General features: G+C 51.4%; 1 long non-coding RNA gene across 5 annotated transcripts; it reads right to left on the reverse strand.

Moving 5' to 3' along the window:
• Positions 1-253: 253 nt before the first annotated feature.
• LOC140257206 (uncharacterized) lies at positions 254-17,205 on the reverse strand. 5 transcript variants are annotated; one of them, XR_011904987.1, is made up of 7 exons: positions 17,126-17,205; positions 16,392-16,564; positions 9,562-9,657; positions 8,828-9,000; positions 3,079-3,174; positions 2,404-2,503; positions 254-1,123 (listed from the first exon to the last, which is right to left on the reverse strand). It is a non-coding gene; the product is annotated as an uncharacterized lncRNA (long non-coding RNA). The 5 variants fall into 5 exon arrangements; XR_011904988.1 differs by lacking the exons at positions 16,392-16,564; positions 17,126-17,205 and adding an exon at positions 10,103-10,445; XR_011904985.1 differs by lacking the exons at positions 16,392-16,564; positions 17,126-17,205 and having other exon boundaries at positions 9,562-10,445.
• Between the last annotated feature and the right edge of the window lie 487 nt (positions 17,206-17,692).

Here is a 17,692-nt window from a genome sequence, read left to right on the forward strand (position 1 = left end):
ATACACAGAGATATACACACACACGCAGATATACACACACACAGATATACACACACACAGATATACACGCAGATGTACACACACGCAGATGTACACACACGCAGGTGTACACACACGCAGGTGTACACACACGCAGGTGTACACACACGCAGATACACACACACGCAGTGTGTTACAGAACTTCTTTCTTCTTCCTTATGGTTTCATGATTTCCTTGACTTTTCCAGAATGAAAGATATTTTACTGAGAATCCTCACGTTTTTGTAGATCTTTATTGAAACTTTTTAGTTGTTTAATTGCCAAACCCATCCTGTCGCTTTTATTCCCATACCACTGGCTCAAGTATCTCCGTACAGAGCAAAAAGAAATACAAGCAGTCTTAGAAAACACCATAACAGAAAAGCCCAGAACAACAGATGATTGAGGAACTTTTTATTACTTTTGGTTCAATTCAAGGCTAGCTTAACCTAGGAAGTGTTAAGTCTCCCAAGGCAGAAGCTGGATGGTCTCCAATCCATTCCATTTTCTAAGGTATTTATCCCCAAGCTGCCCACACTTAGTTGAGATCTTAGTTTTGCAGAGCCTTGGATTCGCCTGTGCCCCTGGGAGACCTCTTAGACTTCTATTCTAATGATCACAGCCTGACCCTTGGGACCTCCTGGCCTTCTTCCTCAGGCCCCCAGTCATAACTTGAAGTTATTTCCCACGGTGTCATGAGACAGTGAGAACAACTTCACATCGCCGGGTCACCTGGTGGCAGAATGCAAACAATGGGGTCCAGCAGCCAATGGGATGATCCTACAGCACACAATGGGATGATCCTACAGCACACAATGGGGTCCTGCAGCCCATGGGATGATCCTACACCCAATGGGATGATCCTACAGCACACAATGGGGTCCTGCAGCCCATGGGATGATCCTACACCACACAGTGGGGTCCAGCAGCCCATGGGATGATCCTACAGCACACAGTGGGGTCAGTGGTGCACAATGGGGTCCAGCAGCCAATGGGATGATCCTGCAGCCAATCGGTGACTGGTGTTTCATTGTGCACACAGATGCTGAGCTGACACACATGGATGCGGAGCGGCAACAATCTGGACTCAGTGGAGGAATCCAACCTGCAGCATGTGAGGATGGAAAGCAGGGAGGATTAAATAAAGGCATCAGCACTGCAATAGGAACAACAGGATGGATATGGGGTATAAGGGATGGTTAATAAAGGCATCAGCACTGCAATAGGAACAACAGGATGGATATGGGGTATAAGGCAGGGATGGCTCATAAAGGCACCAACACACAACGGGAACAGCATAGGGACAAAACGCCATCCAGCTATGGGATATAGGGCCATTATACAGACACACACAGACACACAGACACAGACACACAGACACAGACACACAGACACAGACACACAGACACAGACACACAGACACAGACACACAGACACAGACACACAGACACAGACACACAGACACAGACACACAGACACAGACACACACAGACACACACAGACACACACAGACACACACAGACACACACAGACACACACAGACACACATCTCACATCAGGTCTCTATGGGGTTTAATGGAGGCCTATGGGGTCTTATGGGGTCTCTATGGGGTCCTATGGGGTTCAAATGGGGCCTATGGGGTCTCTATGGGGGCCAGTGAGGTCTTATGGGGTATATGCACACACACACACACACACACACACACACATACACACACACACATACACACACACACATACACATCATGGCCCATAAATATCCCAGAAGATCCCATTAAGCCCCATAAGGACCCCATAACATCCCATAGGCCCTTATTAAACCCCCATAGGGATCCCATAAGACCACATTAAACCCCATCGGACACCCTAAGGCCCCAAAGGCCCCATTAAACCCCATAGAGACCCCATAAAGGCCCCAAATGATCCCATAAAACCCCATAGCGCCCATTAAACCCCATAGTGACCATAGAGGACATTAATAGCAGCAGTCTGAATCTCCCTTTGCATTGCAGCCCTATTAACAGCAATGGGAGCTACAACAGCGCCGCCTTGTGGACACAACGCAGAACTGCAACGGAGGAGCAACAGCAGCAATAAAGAACTGAATGGAGCCATGGGGGAACAGAAACGAACTTGGGGGGCAGAATGTGATGGCGGCACTTATGGGGCACGACACACAGGCTGTACTTGGGGGGCAGAGAGAGATGGCAGCACTTGGGGGGCAAGAGGCAATGGCTGCATTTGGGGGCAGCAAGAAGGGCACTGCAATAAGAATTAAGCACTGAAGTGCATAAATGAGCTCTGGAACATTATCTTGGGTCTCAGTATGGAACAGATCCAACACAGTCAGTGTGTGCTGCTCTTATCTGCTGGCCTGAGAGTTACCGGTCAGCAAAGCTGGTTCAGGGCCATTCCAGGCAATGCAGGTTTCTGTTCCTCGCTGTTCTCATCAGGAGCTGCACATCTCTCAGGGCTCTGCTGGCACCTGTTGGACACAATACAGCAATGAAGGCACTACCCACATGTGCAGGGCAGCACCTTTTGCACAAGCAGGCACTGCAGTGGTCGGGATACCTAAAAATGGCAGAGCTCACAGCCCTGAAACAAAGCAGAAAACATTCACCCCATCCCAAAGACAAACACTCACCCACAGCCCGCAGGAGGCAAACTCCAGGGAGAAACACCACCCTTACAGCTGCTGACACTTCAATGTGGTCAGGCTGCCCCAGAAATGAGGGCAGCACAGCCCTGACATAAAGAACCCCTCACCCCAATCCAAGGCCCAGAGCTCACCCCACACTCCAAAGGAAGCAGTCCCCAAGGAGAGATACTGCCCTCATGGCTGCCAGCCTTCCAATGCAGCTATGAGCCCCAACAGGGGCAGATCACAGCCCTGCAATAAGGCAGGAATCACTCACCCCTTCCCGAGGAGCAGGGCTCACCCCACAGAAAACAGTCTGCAAGGAGATATGTGTCCCTTGCAGGTGGCACCCCTTAAATATGGACACAACCCCCTGAGAAAAACAGAGCTCCCAGCCCCAAAATAAAGGAATCACTCACCTCATTCCAGAGACAAACAGCCCACACTCCCAAGGAAGCAATCAGGTACAGATGCTGCTCCTGCCGCTGCCAGCCCTGAAATGGGGTCAGGATCCACTAAAAAGAGAAAAACACAGCCTTAAAATAAGGAAAGGATCACTCACCCCACTCCATGGCTCACCCCATAAGGAAGGGAACACTCACCCCACCCCACAAGGAAGGAATCACTCACCCCACTCCACAAGGAAGGGAACACTCACCCCACCCCACAAGGAAGGGAACACTCACCCCACCCCACAAGGAAGGGATCACTCACCCCACTCCATGGCTCACCCCCACACTCCTAAGCAATGGAGGGCTATAGGGGGCAATGGGATGATGGGGGGCTATAGGGGGACATTAGCAGCAATTTTATATATCATAAGTAAACCAACAATAGACGACCATCTATTTCATAGTCACACACACTGCCGGCTTCACACTGCACTGAGTCAGAGCTGCAGGCCTTCTTTCAAGCGCTTTGATAGCACTGACTGCAATACACGGTACCTGGCCATAAGCAATAGATGGGAACAGCAGCACGAACACACCGTTATCGTTGCCATGGCTGAGAACAGCAACGAGGCAACAACCTGCAGCTCCTGCTGCGACGCTCCCGGACTTTTCCTTGCGTCCAAACGCTGTTCCACGGTCCGACTGTTGTTCCCCGGGCAGGAACTGCCGGCAGCTTTTCTACCCCAGCCGGAACCAACCGGACCCGGGAGCTCACCCGGCCGGGGGCAGCGACGATCGCTGCGCTTCTACCCCGCGTAGGACGGCTCCGTCCGGCTGACGGGCTGCCCTGATCCCACGCACAAACCGCTCCGCCGATGGAGGCTCCTTGTCTGCTCCCGCGGGGTTCGGCTGAGGGAGAACGGACGAGAAACCGCGGGGCGCGCCAAAGGCGGGATACAACGCCGCTAAAATAGGAGGTCGCCATTTTGGTCATGCGCAGTAGCGCTTTTCCGCCGCAATTTTGGACATGCGCAGTAGCGCTTTTCCGCCGCCATTTTGGACATGCGCAATAGCGTTCCTTCCAGCGCAGTGCATTGTGGGATATAACGCGGCAGGAGGAGGTCGGCATTTAGGACATGCGCAGTAGCGCTTCTCCGCCGCCATTTTGGACATGCGCAGTAGCGTCCCTTCTGCCGCGGTGCATTGTGGGATATCCCGCCAAAATTGGAGGACGCCATTTTGGACATGCGCAGTAGCGCTTCTCCGCCGCCATTTTGGACATGCGCAGTAGCGTCCCTTCTGCCGCGGTGCATTGTGGGATATCCCGCCAAAATTGGAGGACGCCATTTTGGACATGCGCAGTAGCGCTGTTTTCGCCGCCATTTTGGACATGCGCAGTAGCGTCCCTTCTGCCGCGGTGCATTGTGGGATATCCCGCCAAAATTGGAGGACGCCATTTTGGACATGCGCAGTAGCGCTTCTCCGCCGCCATTTTGGACATGCGCAGTAGCGCCCCTTCCGCCGCGGTGCATTGTGGGATATCCCGCCAAAATTGGAGGACGCCATTTTGGACATGCGCAGTAGCGCTTCTCCGCCGCCATTTTGGACATGCGCAGTAGCGTCCCTTCTGCCGCGGGGCATTGTGGGATATCCCGCCAAAATTGGAGGACGCCATTTTAAGCATGCACAGTAGCGCTTCTCCGACGCCATTTTGGACATGCGCAGTAGCGTCCCTTCTGCCGCGGTGCATTGTGGGATATCCCGCCAAAATTGGTGGACGCCATTTTGGACATGCGCAGTAGCGCTTCTCCGCCGCCATTTTGGACATGCGCAGTAGCGTCCCTTCCGCCGCGGTGCATTGTGGGATATCCCGCCAAAATTGGAGGACGCCATTTTGGACATGCGCAGTAGCGCTTCTCCGCCGCCATTTTGGACATGCGCAGTAGCGTCCCCTCCGGCAATATACTTTTATTAGTTGTTTGTTTATTAGTTTATTAGTTTATATTTCCGAAAATATAGTTTTATTTCAATTAATCTTTTCGATTGGCAACGGAGTCTCATTTATGGGCAATGGAGCCTTACAATCAATACACTCTTACTTATTGGCAATGGACTCTTATTTAATGGCAATGGACTCTTAAGTCTTAATGGACTTATATTTATTAGCAATGGAGTCTCATTTATTAGCTATAGAGTCTTACTAATTAGCATTGTAGTCTTGTCTGTTGGCAATAGAGCCCATAGGGTTTAATGGGGCCCATAGGGTATAATGGGGGCCTGCAATACCATTAACAGCCACAAGGCGGCGCTATAATGGAGCCCATGGGGTTTAATCGGGACCATAGGGTTTAATGGGAGCTGCAATACCCTCAGCGGCCACAAGGTGGCGCTATAATAGAGCCCATAGGGTTTAATGGGGCCCATAGGGTATAATGGGGGCTGCAATACCATTAACAGCCACAAGGCGGCGCTATAATGGAGCCCATAGGGTTTAATGGGGCCCATAGGGTTTAATGGGGGCCTGTAATACTCTCAATAGCCACAAGGTGGCGCTATAATGGAGCCCATAGGGTTTAATCGGGACCATAGGGTTTAATGGGGCCCATAGGGTTTAATGGGGCCCATAGGGTTTAATGGGGTCTGCAGTCTCCAGTCTAAAGGGGCGGAGCCCCATATGCTAATGAGCCATGAAGCCACACCCCCGGTAGGCTGGAGTCCAAAGGGGCGGCCACCAGGTGGCGCTCTATCATAAGCTATATGGGACCCCATAGGGTTTAATGGAGCCCATAGGGTTTAATGGGGCCCATAGGGTATAATGGGGGCCTGCAATACCATTAACAGCCACAAGGCGGCGCTATAATGGAGCCCATAGGGTTTAATCGCGGCCATAGGGTTTAATGGGGACCTGCAATACCCTCAGCGGCCACAAGGTGGCGCTATAATGGAGCCCATAGTGTTTAATGGGGCCCATAGGGTATAATGGGGGCTGCAATACCATTAACAGCCACAAGGCGGCGCTATAATGGAGCCCATAGGGTTTAATGGGGCCCATAGGTTTTAATGGGGCCCATAGGGATTAATGGGGCCTGCAATACCTATAGCGGCCACCAGGTGGCGTTCTAACATAAGCTATATGGGACCCCATAGGGTATAATGGGGCCCATAGGGTTTAATGGGGCCCATAGGGTTTAATGGGGCCTGCAATACCTACAATGGCCACAAGGTGGCGCTCTAACATAAGCTATATGGGATCCTATAGGGTTAATGGGGCCCATAGGGTATAATGGGGCCCATAGGGTTTAATGGGGCCCATAGGGTATAATGGGGCCCATAGGGTTTAATGGGGGCCTGCAATACCCACAATGGCCACAAGGTGGCTCTCTATCATAAGCTATATGGGACCCCATAGGGAATAATGGGACCCCATAGAGTATAATGGGGCCTCTAGGGTTTAATGGGGCCCATGGGGTTTAATGGGGCTCATAGGGATTAATGGGGTCTGTAATACCCTCAGCGGCCACAAGGTGGCGCTATAATAGAGCCCATAGGGTTTAATGGGGCCCATAGGGTATAATGGGGGCTGCAATATCATTAACAGCCACAAGGCGGCGCTATAACGAGCTCATAGGGTTTAATGGGGCCCATAGGGTATAATGGGGCCCATAGGGTATAATGGGGCCCATAGGGTTTAATGGGGCCTGCAATATCATTAACAGCCACAAGGCGGCGCTATAACGAGCTCATAGGGTTTAATGGGGCCCATAGGGTATAATGGGGCCCATAGGGTATAATGGGGCCCATAGGGTATAATGGGGCCCATAGGGTATAATGGGGGCCTGCAATACCATTAACAGCCACAAGGCGGCGCTATAATGGAGCCCATAGGGTTTAATGAGGCCCATAGGTTTTAATGGGGCCCATAGGGTTTAATGGGGCCCATAGGGTTTAATGGGGGCCTGCAATACCATTATCAGCCACAAGGCAGCGCTATAACGGAGCCCATAGGGTTTAATGGTGTCCATAGGATTTAATGGGGCCCATAGGGTTTAATGGGGCCCATAGGGTATAATGGGGGCTGCAATACCATTAACAGCCACAAGGCGGAGCTATAACGGAGCCCATAGGGTTTAATGGAGCCCATAGGGTTTAATCGGGACCATAGGGTTTAATGGGAGCTGCAATACCCTCAGCGGCCACAAGGGTATTAATATTAATTAGCAATGGAGTAGTATTAGTGATGGAGCATTATTAATTAGCAATAGGCCATTATTATGGTGATGAAGGTGATGACGATGGAGATAGATGATCCTACAGCACACAATGGGACGATCCTACAGCACACAATGGGACGATCCTACAGCACACAATGGGGTCCTGCAGCCCATGGGATGATCTTACACCCAATGGGATGATCCTACAGCACACAGTGGGGTCTGTGGTGCACAATGGGGTCCAGCAGCCAATGGGATGATCCTGCAGCCAATCGGTGACTGGTGTTTCATTGTGCACACAGATGCTGAGCTGACACACATGGATGCGGAGCGGCAACAATCTGGACTCAGTGGAGGAATCCAACCTGCAGCATGTGAGGATGGAAAGCAGGGAGGATTAATAAAGGCATCAGCACTGCAATAGGAACAACAGGATGGATATGGGGTATAAGGGATGGTTAATAAAGGCATCAGCACTGCAATAGGAACAACAGGATGGATATGGGGTATAAGGGATGGTTAATAAAGGCATCAGCACTGCAATAGGAACAACAGGATGGATATGGGGTATAAGGCAGGGATGGCTCATAAAGGCACCAACACACAACAGGAACAGCATAGGGACAAAACTCCATCCAGCTATGGGATATAAGGCCATTATACAGACACACACACAGACACACACACAGACACACATCTCACATCAGTTCTCTATTGGGTTTAATGGAGGCCTATGGGGTCTTCTGGGGTCTCTATGGGGTCCTATGGAGTTCAAATGGGTCTTATGGGGTCCTATGGGGTTCAAAAGGGACCTATGGGTTCCAATTAGGGCCTATGGGGTCTCTATGGGGTCCTATGGGGTTCAAATGGGGCCTATGGGGTCTCTATGGGGGCCAGTGAGGTCTTACGGGGTATATGCACACACACACACACACACACACACACGCACACACACACACACACACATCATGCCCCATAAATATCCCAGAAGATCCCATTAAGCCCCATAAGGACCCCATAACATCCCATAGGCCCTTATTAAACCCCCATAGGGATCCCATAAGACCCCATTAAACCCCATCGGACACCCTAAGGCCCCAAAGGCCCCATTAAACCCCATAGAGACCCCATAAAGGCCCCAAATGATCCCATAAAACCCCATAGCGCCCATTAAACCCCATAGTGACCATAGAGGACATTAATAGCAGCAGTCTGAATCTCCCTTTGCATTGCAGCCCTATTAACAGCAATGGGAGCTACAACAGCGCCGCCTTGTGGACACAACGCAGAACTGCAACGGAGGAGCAACAGCAGCAATAAAGAACTGAATGGAGCCATGGGGGAACAGAAACGAACTTGAGGGGCAGAATACGATGGCTGGACTTGGGGGGCAGAACGTGATGGCGGCACTTATGGGGCACGACACACAGGCTGGACTTGGGGGGCAGAAAGAGATGGCTGCATTTGGGGGCAGCAAAAGGCAATGGCTGCATTTGGGGGCAGCAAGAAGGGCACTGCAATAAGAATTAAGCACTGAAGTGCAGAAATGAGCTCTGGAACGTTACCTTGGGTCTCAGTATGGAACAGATCCAACACAGTCAGTGTGTGCTGCTCTTATCTGCTGGGCAGGCAATTCCCGGCCAGCAAAGTTGAGTTCCGAGGCGTTCCAGGCAATGCAGGTTTCTGTTCCTCGCTGTTCTCATCAGGAGCTGCACATCTCTCAGGGCTCTGCTGGCACCTGTTGGACACAATGCAACAATGAAGGCACTACCCACATGTGCAGGGCAGCACCTTTTGCACAAGCAGGCACTGCAGTGGTCGGGATACCTAAAAATGGCAGAGCTCACAGCCCTGAAACAAAGCAGAAACCAAAGACAAACACTCACCCACAGCCCGCAGGAGGCAAACTCCAGGGAGAAACACCACCCTTACAGCTGCTGACACTTCAATGTGGTCAGGCTGCCCCAGAAATGAGGGCAGCACAGCCCTGACATAAAGAACCCCTCACCCCAATCTAAGGCCCAGAGCTCACCCCACACTCCAAAGGAAGCAGTCCCCAAGGAGAGATACTGCCCTCATGGCTGCCAGCCTTCCAATGCAGCTATGAGCCCCAACAGGGGCAGATCACAGCCCTGCAATAAGGCAGGAATCACTCACCCCCTCCCGAGGAGCGGGGCTCACCCCACAGAAAACAGTCTGCAAGGAGATATGTGTCCCATGCAGGTGGCACCCCTTAAATATGGTCACAACCCCCTGAGAAAAACAGAGCTCCCAGCCCCAAAATAAAGGAATCACTCACCTCATTCCAGAGACAAACAGCCCACACTCCCAAGGAAGCAATCAGGTACAGATGCTGCTCCTGCCGCTGCCAGCCCTGAAATGGGGTCAGGATCCACTAAAAAGAGAAAAACACAGCCTTAAAATAAGGAAAGGATCACTCACCCCACTCCATGGCTCACCCCATAAGGAAGGGAACACTCACCCCACCCCACAAGGAAGGAATCACTCACCCCACTCCACAAGGAAGGGAACACTCACCCCACCCCACAAGGAAGGGAACACTCACCCCACTCCATGGCTCACCCCCACACTCCTAAGCAATGGAGGGCTATAGGGGGCAATGGGATGATGGGGGGCTATAGGGGGACATTAGCAGCAATTTTATATATCATAAGTAAACCAACAATAGACGACCATCTATTTCATAGTCACACACACTGCCGGCTTCACACTGCACTGCGTCAGAGCTGCAGGCCTTCTTTCAAGCGCTTTGATAGCACTGACTGCAATACACGGTACCTGGCCATAAGCAATAGATGGGAACAGCAGCACGAACACACCGTTATCGTTGCCATGGCTGAGAACAGCAACGAGGCAACAACCTGCAGCTCCTGCTGCGACGCTCCCGGACTTTTCCTTGCGTCCAAACGCTGTTCCACGGTCCGACTGTTGTTCCCCGGGCAGGAACTGCCGGCAGCTTTTCTACCCCAGCCGGAACCAACCGGACCCGGGAGCTCACCCGGCCGGGGGCAGCGACGATCGCTGCGCTTCTACCCCGCGTAGGACGGCTCCGTCCGGCTGACGGGCTGCCCTGATCCCACGCACAAACCGCTCCGCCGATGGAGGCTCCTTGTCTGCTCCCGCGGGGTTCGGCTGAGGGAGAACGAACGAGAAACCGCAGGGCGCGCCAAAGGCGGGATACAACGCCGCTAAAATAGGAGGTCGCCATTTTGGTCATGCGCAGTAGCGCTTTTCCGCCGCAATTTTGGACATGCGCAGTAGCGCTTTTCCGCCGCCATTTTGGACATGCGCAATAGCGTTCCTTCCAGCGCAGTGCATTGTGGGATATAACGCGGCAGGAGGAGGTCGGCATTTAGGACATGCGCAGTAGCGCTTCTCCGCCGCCATTTTGGACATGCGCAGTAGCGTCCCTTCTGCCGCGGTGCATTGTGGGATATCCCGCCAAAATTGGAGGACGCCATTTTGGACATGCGCAGTAGCGCTTCTCCGCCGCCATTTTGGACATGCGCAGTAGCGTCCCTTCTGCCGCGGTGCATTGTGGGATATCCCGCCAAAATTGGAGGACGCCATTTTGGACATGCGCAGTAGTGCTTCTCCGCCGCCATTTTGGACATGCGCAGTAGCGTCCCTTCCGCCGCGGTGCATTGTGGGATATCCCGCCAAAATTGGAGGACGCCATTTTGGACATGCGCAGTAGCGCTGTTTTCGCCGCCATTTTGGACATGCGCAGTAGCGTCCCCTCTGCCGCGGTGCATTGTGGGATATCCCGCCAAAATTGGAGGACGCCATTTTGGACATGCGCAGTAGCGCTTTTCCGCCGCCATTTTGGACATGCGCAGTAGCGTCCCCTTCTGCAGCGGTGCATTATGGGATATCCCGCCAAAATTGGAGAACGCCATTTTGGACATGCGCAGTAGCGCTGTTTTCGCCGCCATTTTGGACATGCGCAGTAGCGTCCCTTCTGCCGCGGTGCATTGTGGGATATCCCGCCAAAATTGGAGGACGCCATTTTGGACATGCGCAGTAGCGCTTCTCCGACGCCATTTTGGACATGCGCAGTAGCGTCCCCTCTGCCGCGGTGCATTGTGGGATATCCCGCCAAAATTGGAGGACGCCATTTTGGACATGCGCAGTAGCGCTGTTTTCGCCGCCGTTTTGGACATGCGCAGTAGCGTCCCTTCTGCCGCGGTGCATTGTGGGATATCCCGCCAAAATTGGAGGACGCCATTTTGGACATGCGCAGTAGCGCTTCTCCGCCGCCATTTTGGACATGCGCAGTAGCGTCCCCTCTGCCGCGGTGCATTGTGGGATATCCCGCCAAAATTGGAGGACGCCATTTTGGACATGCGCAGTAGCGCTTTTCCGACGCCATTTTGGACATGCGCAGTAACGTCCCCTCTGCCGCGGTGCATTGTGGGATATCCCGCCAAAATTGGAGGACGCCATTTTGGACATGCGCAGTAGCGCTGTTAATCGCCGCCATTTTGGACATGCGCAGTAGCTATAGAGCCCATAGGGTTTAAAGGGGCCCATAGGATATAATGGGGGCCTGCAATACCATTAACAGCCACAAGGCAGCGCTATAACGGAACCCATAGGGTTTAATGGGGCCCGTAGGTTTTAATGGGGCCCATAGGGTATAATGGGGGCTGCAATACCATTAACAGCCACAAGGCGGCGCTATAACGGAGCCCATAGGGTTTAATAGGGTCCATAGGGTTTAATGGGGACCATAGGGATTAATGGGGCCTGCAATACCAATAGCGGCCACCAGGTGGCGCTCTAACATAAGCTATATGGGACAACATAGGGTTTAATGGAGCCCATAGGGTTTAATGGGGCCTGCAATACCATTAACAGCCACAAGGCGGCGCTATAATGGAGCCCATAGGGTATAATGGGGCCCATAGGGTATAATGGGGCCCATAGGGTTTAATGGGGCCCATAGGGTATAATGGGGGCTGCAATACCATTAACAGCCACAAGGCGGCGCTATAATGGAGCCCATAGGGTTTAATGGAGCCCATAGGGTTTAATGGGGCCCATAGGGTTTAATGGGGCCCATAGGGTTTAATGGGGTCTGCAGTCTTCAGTCTAAAGGGGCAGAGCCCCATATGCTAATGAGCCATGAAGCCACACCCCCGGTAGGCTGGAGTCCAAAGGGGCGGAGCCTCATTGCCGTATGCTAATGAGCTTATCCAAGGGGGCGGGACCTAGTTATTATATGCTAATGAGGACTGAAGCCCCGCCCCTTCCAGGCTTGAGCCACGCCCCCTCAAGTAGAAAGGGGCGGGGCCTTATCACCGTATGCTAATGAGGCGTGAAGCCACGCCCCCTCGAGTCTAAAGGGGCGGGGGCCTTATCATCGTATGCTAATGAGTTATGAAGCCACGCCCCCAAAGGGGCGGAGCCTCACTACTGTATGCTAATGAGGCATGAAGCCACGCCCCCAATAGGTTTTGCCTAAAGGGGCGGAGCCTCAGTATCGTATGCTAATGAGGCACGAAGCCACGCCTACTTACTATATGCTAATGATCTAGGAATCCACGCTCACAATAGGCTCGAGTCCAAAGGGGCGGGGCCTCAGTGTCGTATGCTAATGAGGACTGAAGCCACACCCCCCAAAGGGGCGGAGCTTCACTGCTCTAGGCTAATGAGGCATGAAGCTCCGCCCCCTTCTAGTCTCATACGTGGGCGAGGCCTCATATGCTAATGAGGCATGAAGCCACGCACCCAATAGGCTTGAATCCAAAGGGCGGAGCCTCAGTCTCATATGCTAATGAACGATGAAACCACGCCCCCAATAGGCTGGAGTCCAAAGGGGCGGGGCCTCGTATGCTAATGAGGCACTAAGCCACGCCCCTTCCTATACTTATAATGGGGGCCTGCAATACCATTAACAGCCACAAGGCGGCGCTATAATGGAGCCCATAGGGTTTAATGGGGCCCATAGGTTTTAATGGGGCCCATAGGGTATATTGGGGGCTGCAATACCATTAACAGCCACAAGGCGGCGCTATAACGGAGCCCATAGGGTTTAATGGGGTCCATAGGGTTTAATGGGGACCATAGGGTTTAATGGGGCCTGCAATACCATTAACAGCCACAAGGCGGCGCTCTAACATAAGCTATAACGGAGCCCATAGGGTTTAATGGGGCCTGCAATACCATTAACAGCCACAAGGCGGCGCTATAATGGAGCCCATAGGGTTTAATGGGGCCCATAGGTTTTAATGGGGCCCATAGGGTATAATGGGGGCTGCAATACCATTAACAGCCACAAGGCGGCGCTATAACGGAGCCCATAGGGTTTAATGGGGTCCATAGGGTTTAATGAGGACCATAGGGATTAATGGGGCCTGCAATACCATTAACAGCCACAAGGCGGCGCTATAATGGAGCCCATAGGGTATAATGGGGCCCATAGGGTTTAATGGGGCCCATAGGGTATAATGGGGGGTATAATGAGCTTTTCCGCCGCCATTTTGGACATGCGCAGTAGCCTCCCTTCTGCCGCGGTGCATTCTGGGATATCCCGCCAAAATTGGGGGGGGTCGCCATTTTGGTCATGCGCAGTAGCTTTTCTTCTGCCGCGGTGCATTATGGGATATCCCGCCAAAATAGGGGGGTGTCGCCATTTTGGATATGCGCAGTACCGCTTTTCCGCCGTCATTTTGGACATGCGCAGTAGCGTCCCTTCCGGCAATATACTTTTATTAGTTGTTAGTTTATTAGTTTATATTTCCGAAAATATAGTTTTATTTCAATTAATCCTTTTGATTGGCAATGGAGTCTCATTTATGGGCAATGGAGCCTTACAATCAATACACTCTTACTTATTGGCAATGGACTCTTATTTAATGGCAATGGAGTCTTAAGTCTTAATGGAGTTATATTTATTAGCAATGGAGTCTCATTTATTAGCTATAGAGTCTTACTAATTAGCATTGTAGTCTTGTCTGTTGGCAATAGAGTCTTAATTATTGACAATGAAGTCTCATTTATTAGGAATGTTTAATTAGCAATGGAGTCTTACTTATTGGCAATGGACTCTTCAAGAAAAGGAGTCATAATTATAAGCAATGGAGTCTTATTTATTAGGAGTGGAATCTTATTTATTCGCAATATAGTCTTACTAATTAGCAATTGAGTCTTATTTATTGACAATGGAGTCCTACTGATTGGCAATGGAGCCTTATTTATTGGCAATGGAGTTATATTTATTGGCAGTGGTGTCTTAGATATTGGCAATGCAGTCTTATTTATTAGCAATTGGGTCTTACTAATTAGCTGTGGAGTTATATTTATTATCAGTCGAGTCTTATTTATTGGCAATGGAGTCTTATTAATACCAGTGGAACTTTATTAGCTATAGAACAGTACTAGTATTTGATGGAGCATTCTTAATGAGCGATGTAACATTATTAAAGCACTACAGCATTATTATTGAATTTCAGCATTATTAGCAATGGACTATTAGTAATTAGCAATGGAATGTTATTAAGTAATGATGGAGCATTATTAGTTATTGATTCAGTATTAATATCGATGGACTATTATTAATTCTCAATGGAGAATGATTAATTGCCAATGGCAAATTATTAGTGATGGAATAATATTAATTAGCAATGGAGTAGTATTAGTGATGGAGCATTATTAATTAGCAATAGGCCATTATTATGGTGATGAAGGTGATGACGATGGAGATAGATGATCCTACAGCACACAATGGGACGATCCTACAGCACACAATGGGGTCCTGCAGCCCATGGGATGATCTTACACCCAATGGGATGATCCTACAGCACACAGTGGGGTCTGTGGTGCACAATGGGGTCCAGCAGCCAATGGGATGATCCTGCAGCCAATCGGTGACTGGTGTTTCATTGTGCACACAGATGCTGAGCTGACACACATGGATGCGGAGCGGCAACAATCTGGACTCAGTGGAGGAATCCAACCTGCAGCATGTGAGGATGGAAAGCAGGGAGGATTAATAAAGGCATCAGCACTGCAATAGGAACAACAGGATGGATATGGGGTATAAGGGATGGTTAATAAAGGCATCAGCACTGCAATAGGAACAACAGGATGGATATGGGGTATAAGGCAGGGATGGCTCATAAAGGCACCAACACACAACAGGAACAGCATAGGGACAAAACTCCATCCAGCTATGGGATATAAGGCCATTATACAGACACACACACAGACACACACAGACACACACACAGACACACATCTCACATCAGTTCTCTATTGGGTTTAATGGAGGCCTATGGGGTCTTCTGGGGTCTCTATGGGGTCCTATGGAGTTCAAATGGGTCTTATGGGGTCCTATGGGGTTCAAATGGGACCTATGGGTTCCAATTAGGGCCTATGGGGTCTCTATGGGGTCCTATGGGGTTCAAATGGGGCCTATGGGGTCTCTATGGGAGCCAGTGAGGTCTTATGGGGTATATGCACACATACATACACACACACACACACGCACACACACACACACACATCATGCCCCATAAATATCCCAGAAGATCCCATTAAGCCCCATAAGGACCCCATAACATCCCATAGGCCCTTATTAAACCCCCATAGGGATCCCATAAGACCCCATTAAACCCCATCGGACACCCTAAGGCCCCAAAGGCCCCATTAAACCCCATAGAGACCCCATAAAGGCCCCAAATGATCCCATAAAACCCCATAGCGCCCATTAAACCCCATAGTGACCATAGAGGACATTAATAGCAGCAGTCTGAATCTCCCTTTGCATTGCAGCCCTATTAACAGCAATGGGAGCTACAACAGCGCCGCCTTGTGGACACAACGCAGAACTGCAACGGAGGAGCAACAGCAGCAATAAAGAACTGAATGGAGCCATGGGGGAACAGAAACGAACTTGAGGGGCAGAATACGATGGCTGGACTTGGGGGGCAGAACGTGATGGCGGCACTTATGGGGCACGACACACAGGCTGGACTTGGGGGGCAGAAAGAGATGGCTGCATTTGGGGGCAGCAAAAGGCAATGGCTGCATTTGGGGGCAGCAAGAAGGGCACTGCAATAAGAATTAAGCACTGAAGTGCAGAAATGAGCTCTGGAACGTTACCTTGGGTCTCAGTATGGAACAGATCCAACACAGTCAGTGTGTGCTGCTCTTATCTGCTGGGCAGGCAATTCCCGGCCAGCAAAGTTGAGTTCCGAGGCGTTCCAGGCAATGCAGGTTTCTGTTCCTCGCTGTTCTCATCAGGAGCTGCACATCTCTCAGGGCTCTGCTGGCACCTGTTGGACACAATGCAACAATGAAGGCACTACCCACATGTGCAGGGCAGCACCTTTTGCACAAGCAGGCACTGCAGTGGTCGGGATACCTAAAAATGGCAGAGCTCACAGCCCTGAAACAAAGCAGAAACCAAAGACAAACACTCACCCACAGCCCGCAGGAGGCAAACTCCAGGGAGAAACACCACCCTTACAGCTGCTGACACTTCAATGTGGTCAGGCTGCCCCAGAAATGAGGGCAGCACAGTCCTGACATAAAGAACCCCTCACCCCAATCCAAGGCCCAGAGCTCACCCCACACTCCAAAGGAAGCAGTCCCCAAGGAGAGATACTGCCCTCATGGCTGCCAGCCTTCCAATGCAGCTATGAGCCCCAACAGGGGCAGATCACAGCCCTGCAATAAGGCAGGAATCACTCACCCCTTCCCGAGGAGCGGGGCTCACCCCACAGAAAACAGTCTGCAAGGAGATATGTGTCCCATGCAGGTGGCACCCCTTAAATATGGTCACAACCCCCTGAAAAAAACAGAGCTCCCAGCCCCAAAATAAAGGAATCACTCACCACATTGCAAAGACAAACAGCCCACACTCCCAAGGAAGCAATCAGGTACAGATGCTGCTCCTGCCGCTGCCAGCCCTCAAATGGAGTCAGGATCCACTAAAAAGAGAAAAACACAGCCTTAAAATAAGGAAGGGACCACTCACCCCACTCCATGGCTCACCCCCACACTCCTAAGCAGGCAGGCTCCAGGAGGAGATGCTGCCTCTCTGCCTTCCAGCCCTTCAATGTGCCCAGGTTGGGCTGGAGCCGGGCTCAGCCTCAGCTGGTGCTGGGAATTGCTTCCAGCTGTGCTCCACCCCTCCCCTCCCCAGGTGCTCCATCACTGCTCTGGGCTGTGAGCTCACAGCTCCAATACAGGCATGGCAATGACTGGCAGGCAGTGCGGTCTGCGTGTGCAGCAAGGGGAAGTTGATCAGCAGATGAGCTACGATAGCCCACGTGTTTTGATTCCAATCTGTCCCCAGAGACAACTGGTGACTGTTGGGTAATGCTATTGGGGTGATATCGAGGGTGTGTTGGCTATAGGGGGCAACGGGGTGATGGGGGGCTATAGGAGGCAATGGGGTG

Source organism: Excalfactoria chinensis, chromosome 11, assembly GCF_039878825.1.
Source record: "Excalfactoria chinensis isolate bCotChi1 chromosome 11, bCotChi1.hap2, whole genome shotgun sequence".
Taxonomy (NCBI): domain Eukaryota; kingdom Metazoa; phylum Chordata; class Aves; order Galliformes; family Phasianidae; genus Excalfactoria; species Excalfactoria chinensis.